Source organism: Neofelis nebulosa, chromosome 10, assembly GCF_028018385.1.
Source record: "Neofelis nebulosa isolate mNeoNeb1 chromosome 10, mNeoNeb1.pri, whole genome shotgun sequence".
NCBI lineage: Eukaryota > Metazoa > Chordata > Mammalia > Carnivora > Felidae > Neofelis > Neofelis nebulosa.
In genome coordinates this window covers 35,916,343-35,935,462 of record NC_080791.1, presented here as the reverse complement: position 1 = coordinate 35,935,462, position 19,120 = coordinate 35,916,343, and positions in this window count along the sequence as shown.

Sequence of the window (19,120 nt, the reverse complement as noted above, 5' to 3'; positions counted from 1 at the left end):
AGCCCAATGCGGGACTTGATTTCACAAACTGTGAAATTATGATCTGAGTTGAAATCAAGAGTTGGATGCTTAACCAACTGAGACACCCAGGCACTCTGCAACAACACCTTTTAATCGCTTCCACTTGGCATAGTTTTCATGTGTTTTAGATAGAAATGATATATTAAATGTCACATATAAGAAATAGTTTTTATAATTACTGTTTTTTCAGAAGGTTTTTCTTTATAATCCCTCCTGTCTTAAAATACATCCCTGTAAGATGGCTACCCTTTCAACAAATGTTGCTCTATTTCTCCTATTCTTCACCTCAAGATTTGTCCAGAATTCTCTTTTCTGTCTCTACTTTTTCACTCCCTACTTTATTCTTAGCCTCTAGTAATATGGCCGGTGTTTTTACTATTTTACCATGTCTTGCAATTGTCAGCTGGAGGATGGGATCAGCTTTTCACCTAAAATTGGTTTGGAAGTCCATACTGATGACATCACACACATGAGGAGAGAGTTCCACAAGATACCTTTGGAGATGTTCTGGGAGAGCAGGATGGGCCTCCTTTGGCTTGAGCAAAATGATAACCAAAGTGGCTTTGTTTTTTTATTTTATTTTTTTGTCATTAGAATGCAGTGGTTGCTGGCATTGGGTTTTCCACAAGGGGCTGGATTTGTGGGGTTTGAACTTCTCCACATCAACAGGAGAGTGAACAATGGGGTTTTCCTATCAGATTGTTCAGATGTAGTTTGCCCAGATATGGGGCAAGTGGAGAAGAGGAATGAATAAACGTATTAGCAGTCAAACATCAAAAATGGAGTCAGATACTACATTACCTATTGAAACAGCTTTCTGTAGAACTGATAAATTTCTAATTGATAAGTCCAAATGCTTGTATTCAGTCCTCATTCTTCTTCAAAACATGCTTCTCTGTGGCAAGTGGTTCTCTGCTATTGGTCAGCTTCTTGTAGCAAGAATAGATGGTCTTTGGAAGGGACAAATATTCTAACTCAAGCTCAGTTGCTATTCTTCTATACTCATCCACAGCCCAGTAGTAAGGACCCATATAAGATATGATGGCTTTCTTGATTGATACATGGCTGCAATGAAAGATGAGAAGGAAAGGAATAAAATTCCCAGTGGTGGCAGAAGTGTTAGGTAGACAAAACAATTGCCTGCTAACCTTGTAAATTCTCTCCTATATTGGTTTGCATAAGACGAAGCATCTATCCACTAATCTCAACTCACCAGCTATATTTTCTTTCACTCTTTCATGTTTGTTTGATTTTTAAACATAAAGTCTTTAAATTTAGATATTCTCTAAGTTCAATTATTTTACTTATTTTAGTACATTATGTTTATATTTACTGCTTAGTGTTTTATTAAGCATCTTTGAGTACTCATGTGAGACTTCTCTGATGGATTTCTCCTATTTCTGCACGTCTTGTGAAGGAGGCATTGATTTCACTTTGTTAAAAATTATATTTTTCAAGGATAGAAGTACAGAGAACACTCAGGGGAAAAAATATAGTGTGTCCCTCTGGAGCAAAGTAAAACTATGATAACTGTACTTAATGATAAAGAAAATGTCTCCCTCCAGATTAATAAGCATACTGCATATGCAAGTACCTCTTTGTCCTCTTTACCTTGCCCTGAGGGAAATAGGGTTTAGGGAATCGGTAGAGAAAGCTGATGTTGTCTGACCATGGTTAAGCAATTGTCTGTGTGTGTGTGTGTGTGTGTGTGTGCGCGCACGTGTGCGTGTGAACATGCCCATATTTGTGACCACAGTTGGATGTTACCTCTCTGTACTCAAACTCCTTCAGCCAAAAAAAAAAAAAAAGTCAGATGGAAGTGGCAAAAAAGTGAGAATAATGGATTAGATAATCTTCAAAATTAACTTCTGCACTAATAGTCTATGTTTATATGAACGTATTTAGGTCTGTATTTATACTTCTCCTTGTTTCTGTCCTCACTTATAAAGAAATATGTCTATGTCTCTATCTATTGTTTGAATCTATAATTAGAAATTGGTAAATGATACAAAAAATTGGAAGAAGGTGCACATAAAGGTAAATGACTTGGTGGTAAGGTGAAGTGTAACATTAAATGGTCAAATATCAAAAATGATATAAATATATAAAATGATACCAAAAACATCAAACTGATAGTTCTACTGGTGTTAAAAAGATGAACAAAAACAAGTCATGTGTGTAATGGTGAAAAGTGTTTTTAAGCAGTGCTGGGAAAGCCAGGGCCATAAGTGAATGTGTTCAAGGAACTGGAAAAAGGGCCAAATATGGAAAAAGCAGTGATTAAAAGGTAGAATGATGTGAGTGGCTACTAGAAATTGTGGCTTCTAGTTGCCCTCAAATATTCTCATTCTCCTCTAGTGACAAAATCCTAGATTTTTCTTGATACACTATTCCACTCTGTTTTCTTAAAAATAAGAATCTCTAGAACCCATCTTGGGCCATCTGGAGATGGCAGAGAGGTGAGCTAGAAAGAACCGGTGTTGCTAATAAATTCACACATCACACATTCACCGTGTGCTACCTACCTTGGGATTTTTAAGTGAGAGATAAATGCTTTCTCATTTATTAAAGTCGTTACTTTAGGATTTTCTGTTTTAACTGCCAAAGCTATTCCTAATTAATATGGTCAGGCAGAGATCTGAAATAAAGTTTTATAAGTCATAGTAAAGGTTGTGGATATTATTCTTAGTAAAATGAAAAGTTATTGAAGGATTTTAATGTGGATGTTTGAGGTGTTGATCTTTAACATCATACATATTTTTGAAAGATCAATGTCCCTAGGTAGGAACAAATAATTGCTAACATAGTGAATGCCTAAACATACATTCCAAATCTTCCCCCAGATTATATTGTTAATTATTTTTGATCATCATTTTGAAAAATCAGCATGCCTACATGATCTTTTATCAAAAACAACTTAAAAATTACAAAGAAAGAAGGTTGATAGTTATCATACTTTTAACTAAGCATAAATCTACTGTGCACCCACAAGACTAGATTCCCAATATTAGTTTCACCATTAATTAACAAGGAGGACTTAGCAAGTTCCTTAATTTTACTAGTAAGTGTACTCATCTTTTTTGAGAAAGGTAAATATTCAACCATTGTAATAAAGATACTGTGAGATTAATGGCTGTTTGAAAATGCTTTCTAAGGCACATGGCTCTATACAAATGACTTATTTTAAATGCAAGTGTAGTCATAAAACAGATTAAATATTATCCTTTTAATTTTGTCCTTTCAAATTATCTACTCTGAAAATGAGTGACTCCAGAAAGTATGCTAAACATGTAGCATGAATATATGAGTAAAGAAATTAAATGAATTGCATTTTCTATCAGTTTAACAAGTTATGAAGCATTTGACAAGTGTCACAAAACTTAATAATAATTATTAAATAATACCTTCAATATTTACCATGTTAACACCATATTGCCAAGATTTATTTTACTCTGTGCATATAATTAAATTGAAATAATATAATGCCTTATGGTGTCATCTGTTTTCAGTTCCATCTTTCCTTCTTGAAGATATTTTAAAATATGACTACATTTGAAGTCAATCTACTTCAAATGAGCGCTTTATGATGCCACAAGTTTAGGCTTACAGCTACAGTATAAATCAAACATGGAAAGTTTAAAAGTAGAATTATTGGGAGGGAATGTAACACAGACCTGGGGAGGGTACAAAAACCATTTTTGGTCGCCGCGATGGAAGACAACTCACAGACTATGATTTGAGTGGTTCCAAATGTTGTCTCTCACCTCCAAGAATATAGAAGGAAGTTAAAGATTTTTAAGAGGAGGTTAGATGAAGAAATAATACCATTAGTTAGGTTAATGCTAGTTAGGTTAGTGCTGGTTGTCCAGTTTTACTGTCTTTGAACTCAAATAAAACTGGTAGGAGATGCCCCCCAAAGAGGTAAATGTTGTCACAGCTTCCCCAAATGGGAAAAGGGGACACTAGAAAGATAGTTTCTTCTCTCTGAGAATGACTATTACCTAAATAGATATTTTTTTTTCCTTCTAACAAAAAGGAGGAAATGGCTAGTACGTCACCAGACACCAGATCTTATTTGAAATATTCTTTCCCATTTAGTATAAATAAAATTTCCTAATTTTCATTTCCTTTTGAACGCTGTATTGTTTGGAACTCGAATGATACTGTGAGTGTGTACTCTTATCTGGTGTCATACATCTTCTTTTTAAATTTAACATTAAAAAATTTTATACCATAGCATCTGCTGCTTGGACTTTGCTTTTTGCTATGAGATTATTTATACCAGTGAACGCTGCCTCTAGGATAAACCTCCTCTGTACCTGAGGCACCATTTTTGTTTGAAGGAAACTGAAGGTACTGTTACTGTCTCTGAAGCCTATACATCTTCAATTCTATTTAGGGTTAATTGCTCTACTAAAGGCTTCAAAAGGTATTATTTCTCCTCAGATTTTGAATTTCTAGGCTGAACATAAAATTTCTGTCATTTTTTTTTACATCAGTACTGGCATAAGACTAATGTTTATATTTGTTTACTTGTTTTTAAACAGAACTCTGTTAAGTTTGAAAGCTTAATCACTTTCTTTACTCTAAATTTACTTCCATCTATAACATGGCAGTTAATGTATTTGTTAGAATTGAGTGTCTTTTGTTTTCCTTTCAATTTTTATTTGCTTTCTGACTCAAACATTTGCCTTCTTAACATGATCTCTTGTGTTTGTCTTGTTGGGTTTCTCATAATGAGAGATAATAAATGAATAAATTATGTGTATCTCTAAAGTTTTATCAAAAATATTGTACATATTGGATAGCCCATCTGAATTCTATTTTCCCATTAAATGAACATCTAATCTGGTCTTGTTTCCTATTTGACTGTCTACATGCTTTCTCTTTAGCTCTCTTTTTTATTGTTGTTTTATATTCAATTAGAGCCTCAGTTACATCAGTATTGAGACATATCCTCTTAAGGAACATAGTTCTTCATCTATAATAACTATGTCACCTTCAAACTCCCTCAGAAACTTTTTGGAGTATTTTACACTAGTCTTCCTAGTGTTTGTATCACAAACCTATCCAATGTCATTAACATTTTACAATAGCTGTTTTAAACTTTATAGATTGGCTCTTCAGTTGCTCTTAAGGTGGACCCTGTCCACAGCTTTAAAAGATCACATCTCAAAAGTTTCCAGAATATTGGCTTCCTCTGAGAGTCCTTCCAGCCCACTTTTTACGATCTTTGTCTGCTCTGCCAGATTTCTCTTAGTCATGACTATGATCTAATAATAACTAAAGCATCTCCAATTTTCTAAGGCCTATTTTAAAAACAATTAGACTTGGTACATTTCTATTTTATGTCTACTTTATCTTGACTTAAATTTTATTTTTCATGTTTATTTATTTTTGAGAGAGAGAGACAGAGACAGAGAGTGAGCAGTGGAGGGACAGAATCCTCAGCAGGCTCCAGGGTCTGAGCACAGAGCCCGATGTGCAGTTTGAACCCACGAACCGTGAGATCGTGACCTGAACCAAAGTCAGATGCTCAACCGACTGAGCCACCCAGGCGCCCCAAACTTTACCTTGACTTTTAAGATAATTTTACCTTCATATGTATTTACCTTTCTAAAAAAATTTTTTTAATGTTTATTTATTTTTTGTGATTGAGTGAGAGAGCAATCTGGGGAGGAGTAGAGAGAGAGGGAGACACAGAATCTGAAGCAGGCTACAGTCTGTCAGCACAAAGCCCAACGTGGGGCTCGAACTCACAAACTGTGAGGTCATGACCTGAGCTGAAGTTGGGCTCTTAACTGACTGAGCAACCCAGGTGCTCCAACTTTCTTATAAGAGCTCAGCTTTTCCCATGGGGAAATCCCTTTCTTTATTCAACTTAGCTAAACCCTTTCTTTTCTTTCTTTCTTTTTTTTTTTAATTTTCTTTCTTTTCTATGGATAACCAATGCTTTTCAATAGATAATAAGAATAGAGCATGTTTTCAAATCATTCTAGTTCTTTGTTTTGGTTAGGAAAAAAAAAAGAAAAAAAAGGGAAAAAGTCCTGTTTTCCTTAGATATAGTGATCCATTCTCAAGCATTTATTAGAGTTTCTCCACTCTGTTCTTTTTTTTTTTTAATTTGTGCCTCTTTAATGGCATGTTTGTATGTGTATGTGTGTTTAATAACAAATGTCCAAACTTACACATTCAATTACTAATAAATACCTACAACTGGTTTGTCAGTACACCACTATTTTAAGCTCTGAAATCTTAGGTCATGTTCAAACAATATAGTAAACTCTACTTTAAATCCTCCTTGCAACACTAATTAAATAAATTTATAGTAATATACTGCATCTAAGATAAATATTGTGTATTTTTTTTAAAGAAACCATGTGGCTTTAAAAAAATTTTTTTTGACGTTTATTTCTTATTGAGAGACACAGAGACACAGAGCATGAGCAGGGGAGGGGCTGCAATATGGAGAGACACAGAATCTGAAGCAGGTTTCAGGTTCCTAGCTGTCAGCACAGACCCCAATGCGGGGCTCAAACTCACAAACCGTTATAGATCATGACCTGAGCCGATGTGGGACACTCAACTGACTGAGCCAACCAGGCGCCCCAAATATTGTGTATTTTTAATAGTTATGTGTATTTCTTGTCAAAATTGTTTGCTGATCACCTGTTTTTCTATGAATGACATGTAAATAATGAGATGTAGGTTAACTGAGGATTAGGAGATACCCTGCAGTGGCTACATGATTAGGAAAGTATAAAAGCCAGAGAGACCCTAAACTGGTCTATGCCCAATTAACTTACTTTCTCTAACACATGCATTCCAAGTATGGAAGGATATGGGGATGTTGAGAAGCTGCACTTATGACCTTCACTATGCTATCACCATGCATATTGTGTGTTGCCTATCCTGTTTCTTATATTGATGATAAGTAAACTTGACACTGGTGAAGCTTATTGTGCTTTGTAAGTTTGTCTATTTGAAAACAAAATCACTGCTGCTGGTTGAGCAGAGTAGGCATTGCAATTCAAAACATTAGAGGGAAAACAGAATTTGAAAAAGCCACTCTTGCATTGCATGCCCCATACTTAGCTTTAACAATTTAAACCTAGGCACTTACTATGCTCCTGGATAATAACACAGAGAAAACAGCTGCCTTTAAAAATTTTAAAAGTCTTGGTCTGGTTTGTAGTACAGACTGAAAAACAGAATAAAAGAAAAAAAATATTGTTACTGATGTTCTGCTTGGTTCAAGATGAACCTTTATTAGAGATATATCTAATCTTTGTCATCTCTTTGTATATTCAAAGTCAAACTGGTGAGGAGCTTTGGGGAAGATGGCGGCATAGGAGGACGCTGGGCTCACCGCGCGTCCTGCTGATCACTTAGATTCCACCTACACCTGCCTAAAGAACCCAGAAAACCGCCAGAGGATTAGCAGAACGGAGTCTCCGGAGCCAAGCGCAGACGAGTGGCCCACGGAAGAGGGTAGGAAGGGCGGCAAGGCGGTGCACGCTCCACGGACTGGCGGGAGGGAGCCGGGGCGGAGGGGCGGCTCGCCGGCCAAGCAGAGCCCCCGAGTTGGGCTGGCAAAAGCGGAGGGGCCGGACGGACTGTGTTCCGACAGCAAGCGCGACTTAGCGTCTGGGAGGTCAGAAGTTAACAGCTCTGCTCAGAAAGCGGGAAGGCTGGAGGACAAAGGGAGGGAGAGCTGCTGAGCCCCCGGACGGCAGAGCTCAGCTTGTCGGGGAACAAAGGCGCTCGCCAGCGCCATCTCCCCTGCCCATCCCCCAACCAAAATCCCAAAGAGAACCAGTTCCTGCCAGGGAACTTGCTCGCTCCGCGCAAACACCCAACTCTGTGCTTCTGCGGAGCCAAACCTCCGGCAGCGGATCTGACTCCCTCCCGCTGCCACAGGGCCCCTCCTGAAGCGGATCACCTAAGGAGAAGCGAGCTAAGCTGGCCCCTCCCGCCCCCGTGCACCTTGCCTACCCACCCCAGCTAATACGCCAGCTCCCCAGCACCAGAAGCCTGGCAGTGTGCAAGTAGACCAGATGGGCCACACCACCCCACAGTGAATCCCGCCCCTAGGAGAGGGGAAGAGAAGGCACACACCAGTCTGACTGTGGCCCCAGCGGGGGGCTGGGGGCAGACATCAGGTCGGACTGCGGCCCCGCCCACCAACTCCAGTTATACACCACAGCACGGGGGAAGTGCCCTGCGGGTCCTCACCACTCCAGGGACTGTCCAAAATGACCAAACGGAAGAATTCCCCTCAGAAGAATCTCCAGGAAATAACAACAGCTAATGAACTGATCAAAAAGGATTTAAATAATATAACAGAAAGTGAATTTAGAATAATAGTCATAAAATTAATCGCTGGGCTTGAAAACAGTATACAGGACAGCAGAGAATCTCTTGCTACAGAGATCAAGGGACTAAGGAACAGTCACGAGGAGCTGAAAAACGCTTTAAACGAAATGCAAAACAAAATGGAAACCACCACGGCTCGGATTGAAGAGGCAGAGGAGAGAATAGGTGAACTAGAAGATAAAGTTATGGAGAAAGAGGAAGCTGAAAGAAAGAGAGATAAAAAAATCCAGGAGTATGAGGGGAAAATTAGAGAACTAAGTGATACACTAAAAAGAAATAATATACGCATAATTCGTATCCCAGAGGAGGAAGAGAGAGGGAAAGGTGCTGAAGGGGTACTTGAAGAAATTATAGCTGAGAACTTCCCTGAACTGGGGAAGGAAAAAGGCATTGAAATCCAAGAGGCACAGAGAAGTCCCTTCAGATGTAACTTGAATCGATCTTCTGCACGACATATCATAGTGAAACTGGCAAAATACAAGGATAAAGAGAAAATTCTGAAAGCAGCAAGGGATAAACGTGCCCTCACATATAAAGGGAGACCTATAAGACTCGTGACTGATCTCTCCTTTGAAACTTGGCAGGCCAGAAAGGCTTGGCACGATATCTTCAGTGTGCTAAACAGAAAAAATATGCAGCCGAGAATCCTTTATCCAGCAAGTCTCTCATTTAGAATAGAAGGAGAGATAAAGGTCTTCCCAAACAAACAAAAACTGAAGGAATTTGTCACCACCAAACCAGCCCTACAAGAGATCCTAAGGGGGATCCTGTGAGACAAAGTACCAGAGACATCACTACAAGCATAAAACATACAGACATCACAATGACTCTAAACCCGTATCTTTCTATAATAACACTGAATGGAAATGGATTAAATGCGCCAACCAAAAGACATAGGCTATCAGAATGGATAAAAAAACAAGACCCATCTATTTGCTATCTACAAGAGACTCATTTTAGATCTGAGGACACCTTTAGATTGAGAGTGAGGGGATGGAGAACTATTTATCATGCTACTGGAAGCCAAAAGAAAGCTGGAGTAGCCATACTTATATCAGACAAACTAGACTTTAAATTAAAGGCTGTAACAAGAGATGAAGAAGGGCATTATATAATAATTACAGGGTCTATCCATCAGGAAGAGCTAACAATTATAAATGTCTATGCGCCAAATACCGGAGCCCCCAGATATATAAAACAGTTACTCATAAACATAAGCAACCTTATTGATAAGAATGTGGTCATTGCAGGGGACTTTAACACACCACTTACAGAAATGGATAGATCATCTAGACACACAGTCAATAAAGAAACAAGGGCCCTGAATGATACATTGGATCAGATGGACTTGACAGATATATTTAGAACTCTGCATCCCAAAGCAACAGAATATACTTTCTTCTCGAGTGCACATGGAACATTCTCCAAGATAGATCATATACTGGGTCACAAAACAGCCCTTCATAAGTTTACAAGAATTGAAATTATACCATGCATACTTTCAGACCACAATGCTATGAAGCTTGAAATCAACCACAGGAAAAAGTCTGGAAAACCTCCAAAAGCATGGAGGTTAAAGAACACCCTACTAACGAATGAGTGGGTCAACCAGGCAATTAGAGAAGAAATTAAAAAATATATGGAAACAAACGAAAATGAAAATACAACAATCCAAATGCTTTGGGACGCAGCGAAGGCAGTCCTGAAAGGAAAATACATTGCAATCCAGGCCTATCTCAAGAAACAAGAAAAATCCCAAATACAAAATCTAACAGCACACCTAAAGGAAATAGAAGCAGAACAGCAAAGGCAGCCTAAACCCAACAGAAGAAGAGAAATCATAAAGATCAGAGCAGAAATAAACAATATAGAATCTAAAAAAACTGTAGAGCAGATCAACGAAACCAAGAGTTGGTTTTTTGAAAAAATAAACAAAATTGACAAACCTCTAGCCAGGCTTCTCAAAAAGAAAAGGGAGATGACCCAAATAGATAAAATCATGAATGAAAATGGAATTATTACAACCAATCCCTCAGAGATACAAACAATTATCAGGGAATACTATGAAAAATTATATGCCAACAAATTGGACAACCTGGAAGAAATGGACAAATTCCTAAACACCCACACTCTTCCAAAACTCAATCAGGAGGAAATAGAAAGCTTGAACAGACCCATAACCAGCGAAGAAATTGAATCGGTTATCAAAAATCTCCGAACAAATAAGAGTCCAGGACCAGATGGCTTCCCAGGGGAGTTCTACCAGACGTTTAAAGCAGAGATAATACCTATCCTTCTCAAGCTATTCCAAGAAATAGAAAGGGAAGGAAAACTTCCAGACTCATTCTATGAAGCCAGTATTACTTTGATTCCTAAACCAGACACAGACCCAGTAAAAAAAGAGAACTACAGGCCAATATCTCTGATGAATATGGATGCAAAAATTCTCAATAAGATACTAGCAAATCGAATTCAACAGCATATAAAAAGAATTATTCACCATGATCAAGTGGGATTCATTCCTGGGATGCAGGGCTGGTTCAACATTCGCAAATCGATCAACGTGATACATCACATTAACAAAAAAAAAAGAGAAGAACCATATGATCCTGTCAATCGATGCAGAAAAGGCCTTTGACAAAATCCAGCACCCTTTCTTAATAAAAACCCTGGAGAAAGTCGGGATAGAAGGAACATACTTAAAGATCATAAAAGCCATTTATGAAAAGCCCACAGCTAACATCATCCTCAATGGGGAAAAACTGAGAGCTTTTTCCCTGAGATCAGGAACACGACAGGGATGCCCACTCTCACCGCTGCTGTTTAATATAGTGCTGGAAGTTCTAGCATCAGCAATCAGACAACAAAAGGAAATCAAAGGCATCAAAATTGGCAAAGATGAAGTCAAGCTTTCGCTTTTTGCAGATGACATGATATTATACATGGAAAATCCGATAGACTCCACCAAAAGTCTGCTAGAACTGATACATGAATTCAGCAAAGTTGCCGGATACAAAATCAATGTACAGAAATCAGTTGCATTCTTATACACGAACAATGAAGCAACAGAAAGACAAATAAAGAAACTGATCCCATTCACAATTGCACCAAGAAGCATAAAATACCTAGGAATAAATCTAACCAAAGATGTAAAAGATCTGTATGCTGAAAACTATAGAAAGCTTATGCAGGTAATTGAAGAAGATATAAAGAAATGGAAAGACATTCCCTGCTCATGGATTGGAAGAATAAATATTGTCAAAATGTCAATACTACCCAAAGCTATCTACACATTCAATGCAATCCCAATCAAAATTGCACCAGCATTCTTCTCAAAACTAGAACAAGCAATCCTAAAATTCATATGGAACCACAAAAGGCCCCGAATAGCCAAAGTAATTTTGAAGAAGAAGACCAAAGCAGGAGGCATCACAATCCCAGACTTTAGCCTCTACTACAAAGCTGTCATCATCAAGACAGCATGGTATTGGCATAAAAACAGACACATAGACCAATGGAATCGAATAGAAACCCCAGAACTAGACCCACAAACGTATGGCCAACTCATTTTTGACAAAGCAGGAAAGAACATCCAATGGAAAAAAGACAGTCTCTTTAACAAATGGTGCTGGGAGAACTGGACAGCAACATGCAGAAGGTTGAAACTAGACCACTTTCTCACACCATTCACAAAAATAAACTCAAAATGGATAAAGGACCTGAATGTGAGACAGGAAACCATCAAAACCTTAGAGGAGAAAGCAGGAAAAGACCTCTCTGACCTCAGCCGTAGCAATCTCTTACTCGGCACATCCCCAAAGGCAAGGGAATTAAAAGCAAAAGTGAATTACTGGGACCTTATGAAGATAAAAAGCTTCTGCACAGCAAAGGAAACAACCAACAAAACTAAAAGGCAACCAACGGAATGGGAAAAGATATTTGCAAATGACACATCGGACAAAGGGCTAGTATCCAAAATCTATAAAGAGCTCATCAAACTCCACACCCGAAAAACAAATAACCCAGTGAAGAAATGGGCAGAAAACATGAATAGACACTTCTCTAAAGAAGACATCCGGATGGCCAACAGGCACATGAAAAGATGCTCAACGTCGCTCCTCATCAGGGAAATACAAATCAAAACCACACTCAGATACCACCTCACGCCAGTCAGAGTGGCCAAAATGAAGAAATCAGGAGACTACAGATGCTGGAGAGGATGTGGAGAGACGGGAACCCTCTTGCACTGTTGGTGGGAATGCAAATTGGTGCAGCCGCTCTGGAAAGCAGTGTGGAGGTTCCTCAGAAAATTAAAAATAGACCTACCCTATGACCCAGCAATAGCACTGCTAGGAATTTATCCAAGGGATACAGGAGTACTGATGCATAGGGGCACTTGTACCCCAATGTTTATAGCAGCACTCTCAACAATCGCCAAATTATGGAAAGAGCCTAAATGTCCATCAACACTGAATGGATAAAGAAATTGTGGTTTATATACACAATGGAATACTACGTGGCAATGAGAAAGAATGAAATATGGCCTTTTGTAGCAACGTGGATGGAACTGGAGAGTGTGATGCTAAGTGAAATAAGCCATACAGAGAAAGACAGATACCATATTGTTTCACTCTTATGTGGATCCTGAGAAACGTAACAGAAACCCATGGGGGAGGGGAAGGGAAAAAAAAAAAAAGAGGTTAGAGTGGGAGAGAGCCAAAGCATAAGAGACTGTTAAAAACTGAGAACAAACTGAGGGTTGATGGGGGGTGGGAGGGAGGGCAGGGTGGGTGATGGGTATTGAGGAGGGCACCTTTTGGGATGAGCACTGGGTGTTGTAAGGAAACCAATTTGACAGTAAATTTCATATATTAAAAAAATAAATAAATAAATAAATAAAAAATAAAAAAAAAAATAAAAAAAAAAAACAAAGTCAAACTGTATCTGTCTTCTTATTAAGGTCCTCTATTAAGGCCACTTGCTTTCAAAAACCTAACAACTAATGTTACCCAAACTGGCCTTTCTATGTATTTTTCCCACAAGTTCTATTTGAACATTAATTGTGTACTTAAAATATTCAAAAATTTTATGCAAGTCTTCCTCTTTCCAGTATAGAGCCAATTGAAAGATAATTGTAAAAGGCAAAGAGATGGATATAAAATAAGTTAGCATTATTACTGATGAAAATTAGATGGAGAATGTGACATAGGTCTGTAGACAAGAGGATGCGTTAACATTTTGCTCCTAAAGTAGACAGACATACCTGTAGAACCATAGACCACAGAAGACTAATATGAGCCTCCTCCATGGGGGCTAACCCTTGCAGAACTATTACATATAGAAGCAGAAATTTTGAGCTTGTTGTATATAATAAATCCCCAAAAGAAGAGAGAAAAATACTGAGTCAAACATGCTCAGCTCCAATCTCATTAAGCATGGAAAATGAATTTCATCCTTATGGAAACAAGAAGGGTAGGGAATAAGTTTCCCTTCTAAATAATGTCTCCCTTCCACTATTAGTCTGTAAGTACCATGAGGCAAAGGACAATGTTTACATTTCCCAGTACTGAAGCCAGTGAGTATTCAGCCACATACACACTCTTGAAGAATGGAGAAGTGAATCAAGAAAAGAAAGTGAATAGGAATATTAGTGGTATGTTTTTGAGGAAGTAAATAGTATAAAGAAAAGCAAAGTTTAGGTGGTTAAGGAAAAAGTAGATGGCTTGAGCAAAAAATTAACTTATCAGCACATGAAATAATTTGAGAAGTATAATTCAATACGTGAGAGAATTAGTAGTGATATTTTATAATATTAGTAGCTTCTTATTAAAAGCTAATAGGTTTGTTTGTTTATTTATTTATTTATTTAGAATTTCAAGTTTTAAATGTGTTCTTGCAAAAAAAAGAGAAAAATTAGTGAATTTTGAAAGAAGTATCATTGAAATATGTTTTCCTTGGAAATAGAAACTATGTAAGACTTAACCAGAGTCCTAAATTTTAGAAAGAAGAAAAGGTCATTCCTCTCCTCCACTCATGACTATGATAAAATTTGTTTCAAAAATGTAGGGATCAAAAGACTTACATAAATGAAATTATTATTTTTAGTTTAATTTTATAATAAAATAATATGCTTAGTAGGTCATAGAATCTTTAATTCAGCAGATAATATTGTTGGTTTTTAAGTTGCCAGGTGACTGAAGAGGTATGGAAGTACAATGCCCAGTCCTAACTTCATGGAGTTCTCATATATAGTTCTTATTAGCATCATTACAAATCTTTACCTAAAATAGAAGACTCATAGGTATGTTACAACAGTATTTTGAAATGACCCTAGGAGGTGAGACTAAACCAAATGGAGGTGTGGGGTAGGTTTCTGTGATAGGTGGCAAAACAAATTTCAAAATTAAAAGATATGTTATAATGACACTCTTTTCGCCCAGAGTGTTATCAGAGGAATCACGTACATTGGGCTAGACACACCAAAGTGGTCTATATTATATAGCAATGCTTGAATTTAGAGAGATAATTTTCACTTATGGTTTGAGATAGAATACTAATTGATTATACTTCTAAATAGATACCATGGGAACTAAGTCTTGCTCTGAGTGAAAAAAGGCAGTGCTCCAGCTAAGCGGTCTTGTGTTTTAAAATAAAGCTTCATTGCAGTGAACTATTCTCAACTATTATTCAGAAACTGAAAACAAACAAACAAACGAAAAAAGAACACCTTCACTCATACAGAATGGATGCACATGAAAGCAAAGTCTGTATTTGGATGAGCATGTTAACATTGTGGCCTTGTTATATGAATGCACAAAATACTGTTTATTGCTATCCAATAAATATGTTACAATTGATAATGGGGAAATTGACAGGTTTGCTTTTAGTGGTAAAGTAAAATTAATGATTAAGACAAATTTTCTTTTCTATAAAAATATAAGAAAGAAATCAAGCTTCTAAAAAAATATTTGAGCTGGAAAAAAGAAACAAAGTTTGTGAGTATATCTAAGATACTGCATACTAGTTAAGAATAAATTGGAAGCATGAAGTGAAAAACTCATGTTAACAATGATTTAAAGAAACTTCCAATTGTTACCTAGGGTGTAGAAAGCTAAAATTCCAACACTGCCAAATTAACAATAATATAAAAGCAGATAATCTATAAAATTAACCTTTTTCTTGAACTCATCAGAGAGCTGAAATTGTAGGACAAGGCCATAACAGAATTTAAAGAAAGTCTGTTTTCCTCTGAGGAGAATCAAGGTGTATTTGCTCCCATGTGGTGAGTATGAAAGGAAGAGAGTCATTGTACAAGTGGGTAGGGACTCAGAAAATTTTCAATGAAATCTTCTTAAAATTTTTAGTTATTTTTAAAAGAGCACAGGCAAGGGAGGGGGAAAGAGAGGGGACAGAGGATATGTAGCAGGCTCTGCACTGAGAACAGTTAGCCCAACACAAGGCTCAAACTCACAAACAGTGAGATCATGACCTGAGCTGAAGTTGGATGCTCAACCGAGTCCACCCGGGTGCCCTCAGTGAAATTTTTAAAGGCTGCGTGTGGGCTGACAGAAGAGAATAGAACCTCAGTGAGCCACTGACATAACAATAATTCTTACTCGTTAAAAGACTCTTCCATTGGCTCTCCGGGGGCATTCACAAGGTACTGAGGGAAGGAAGGAAGACAGAATAAGGCATTCCTCGGTAGTGCAGAACTGGAGAAGGGGTACAGCCACCATTCTAGGAATAGCACAAAATCCTCTCAGATCCTTCTGACCTAAGAAACAAAATCCTAAAGTAAACATAGAGGAACAAAGCAGAAGATTTTGAGAAGAATTAGGAGACTAAAATATTGTTTTACTAATTCAATTTATATTTGGTACTCTAATTTTACCTAGTTCTTAAATAACAAAATGCATTAAAAGAGTCACTGTTTTTTAAATTATTCTTTTCTCTAAATGTGGCACATCACAAGCATATATTAGTATTCTATTTTAACTACAAATAATGTGTGCTAACATTTCAAATGAAATAACTTAAATGTTTCCTTAAAACCATTTAATAACACTAAAGGGGGAATATTAAAAACTAAAAAAAAAAAAAAAGTATCAGAGACCTTCCTAGATTTGCTTGAAGGAAAGCAAATATGTAATTCTAACCACCACTTTCACCACTAATTACTGTGAATCATATGAGCTTGTTTATTTGCATCATACTTGTCACACACATACCAAACATGGTTCTAGATGTACTATATTCATGAATTCATCACAGTGCCCAGTAAATAAAAGCTATTTAAAAGACAATTGATATTAAAATGCCAAGTTTTATTTTCTCTAAGATTAAGTCCAAGAATGATATAGATACTCTATAAATTCATTATATCTGGTCTTCTTTTGTGTTGTTACTTAACTATCCTAGGGTGTCACTCTCATCCCTGATTTAAGTTCCTTCCAATGCATACGTGCATTTCATCAAGACAGATAACAGAGGAAAGGAATTGCTTCCCTAACATCAAAGTTACCTCTTAGAAATTGCCTGGATGACTTTGGCTTCTATTTCATTGGCCATATCTAGCTATTAGAAAGGTGGGGAAAATCACACTTTTTCTGGGCAGTGATATGACAAGCTAAAATTTGGAATGTTTCATATCCGGAAAAAAATGAAATTGAAAAATCCTGGATTAATAAAAAAAAAGTGCTATCATGGATGTAAGTTTAGCACTGTTCAATTTTCTTTTCCTGGGTGTTTAAAAATTGACAGAGTGGACTACAGTAATTTTATTGAAAAATATTATTAAAAAAATAATAAAGAAAATCTTTGCAAATCATGGAATAGTAATAGTGCAGATTTTAAGATTATCTAGTTAGAGCAAAATTAAAAATAAATTTGTCTATTTGGTTTTACTAAAAACACATTTAACTGTCTTGTGCAACTGAGGTGAAAGAGGAATGAGTATTTTTAATATTGCAATAGCAATGTATAGAAAATAAAATTATAGTTATTAAAAAAGTGTTGGAGATTTTTAAATTCCAATTCTTTATTTTATACATAAGGAAGTTAAAATGCACAGATTTTAAAGGTCATTCCCAAATTCACAAAGCTAGGTAGTAAAATAGATGGAAGTAGATACCAGTTTCCTTTCTACCTATGCTCTTTATTTTATACTGTGTTGTCAGGTTAGGTTTTTAATAATGGTATCATTCAAATAAGAGGGCTCAGCTTGCTATCTAGTGTGTATGCCCACCATAATGTGGATGTGGACAAAAAAGCTAGATGCCACATGTAAGTATTAATGAATGAATTCATTATTCTGCTTAATAAACATTTGTTAAACAACTAAAATGTTTGAGGTTTTGTGGCAGGTGGATATTAGAAGCACTTTTCCTTCTTTCAATAAGCTTTCTATCAAGAAAATGAGAAAGCAAAGGGACAAATGAAATTCATTTAAAGTAAAATGCTTCATAAGAGAATTTTCTAAAACTGCAGTTAAAATTAGAAAGGTGGGAGATACCGCTTTCAAATTGGAAGAGTTTATGAAGGTTTCATGGAAAAGAGAGCCTTTGAATTTTATTTTGAGAAATGTGTAAAATTTCCCTTGAAAGAAGATATGTTTGAAGAGTTAGTAATACTGAAAGGCATATTAAGCTATTGCTTGAAAATCTTGAGTAATTTGAAAAGAACAGCTTCTTTTTTGTTGTTTTTTTCTCCAATGTTTTATTTCAATTTTAGTTAGTTAAGTAGAATTAAGTGATTCATCACTTTTATATAACACCCAGTGCTCATTATAAGTGCCCTCCTTAATAACCATTACCCATTTAGCCCATCCCCCGCCCACCTCCCTCCATTCACCCTCAATTTGGAAAAGAACAGCTTCTTAATTGGACAATCCATACTTTTCAGTCTAAAAGTTCATTAAACAATTGAATATGTTGGATAAAAATGCATATTACTAGGTTCTAGTTTCAAGGTAATTATGAATCTCTAGTGTGAGGCTCATGAATCTAACTTGTAAACAAACATCTCCAATCTCCCCTCTCATATGTACCTGCTCTGTGTGTGTGTGTGTGTGTGTGTGTGTGTGTGTGTTTATACACTCCACTTTGTTTAAAATGCAACCCTGTATATCTCCTTAAAAGGCACATATATTAATTTTACATATATGATTTTAATACAAGTAAATGAAATGGTAATACAAATGTCATATTTCTCACTATTCTCATTTAACATTGTTTTTGAGATCTATCCATGTTGCTGTACAATCTCTAATTCATTACTCTAGCCTCTAAAAAGGCTTGTACCAATGAACACAAACACTTTTCACTTGAAGTAGATACTAAAGCATTATGACAACTCACTAATACAAACGATGCTGTGATAAAAATCTTTATACCTGTTGCTTTATGGACCTATGAACATTTCTCCGATTATTCTCATTATTTGAGTTCCTTGGTACTAAAGTATACATGTCCGAAGTACTTTCAGGTTGTTTTCCAGAATGGTTGTATATGTTCATATGGTATTAGCAGTCCATGAGTGTTCCTGTATCTCCACTGTCTTATCAATAGAAGTTCAGAGATCCTTGGGAAGTGGAGGGAGTTATAAAAATAGTATGATTTGCTCCACCTGTGTTCTGAAAAAGTTGAGGAAAGATTCAAAGAGTGGCTGATGGGAAGTTAAAATATCTCTTTTATTAATAGTGAAGGACATAATGGAATGTGGGCTT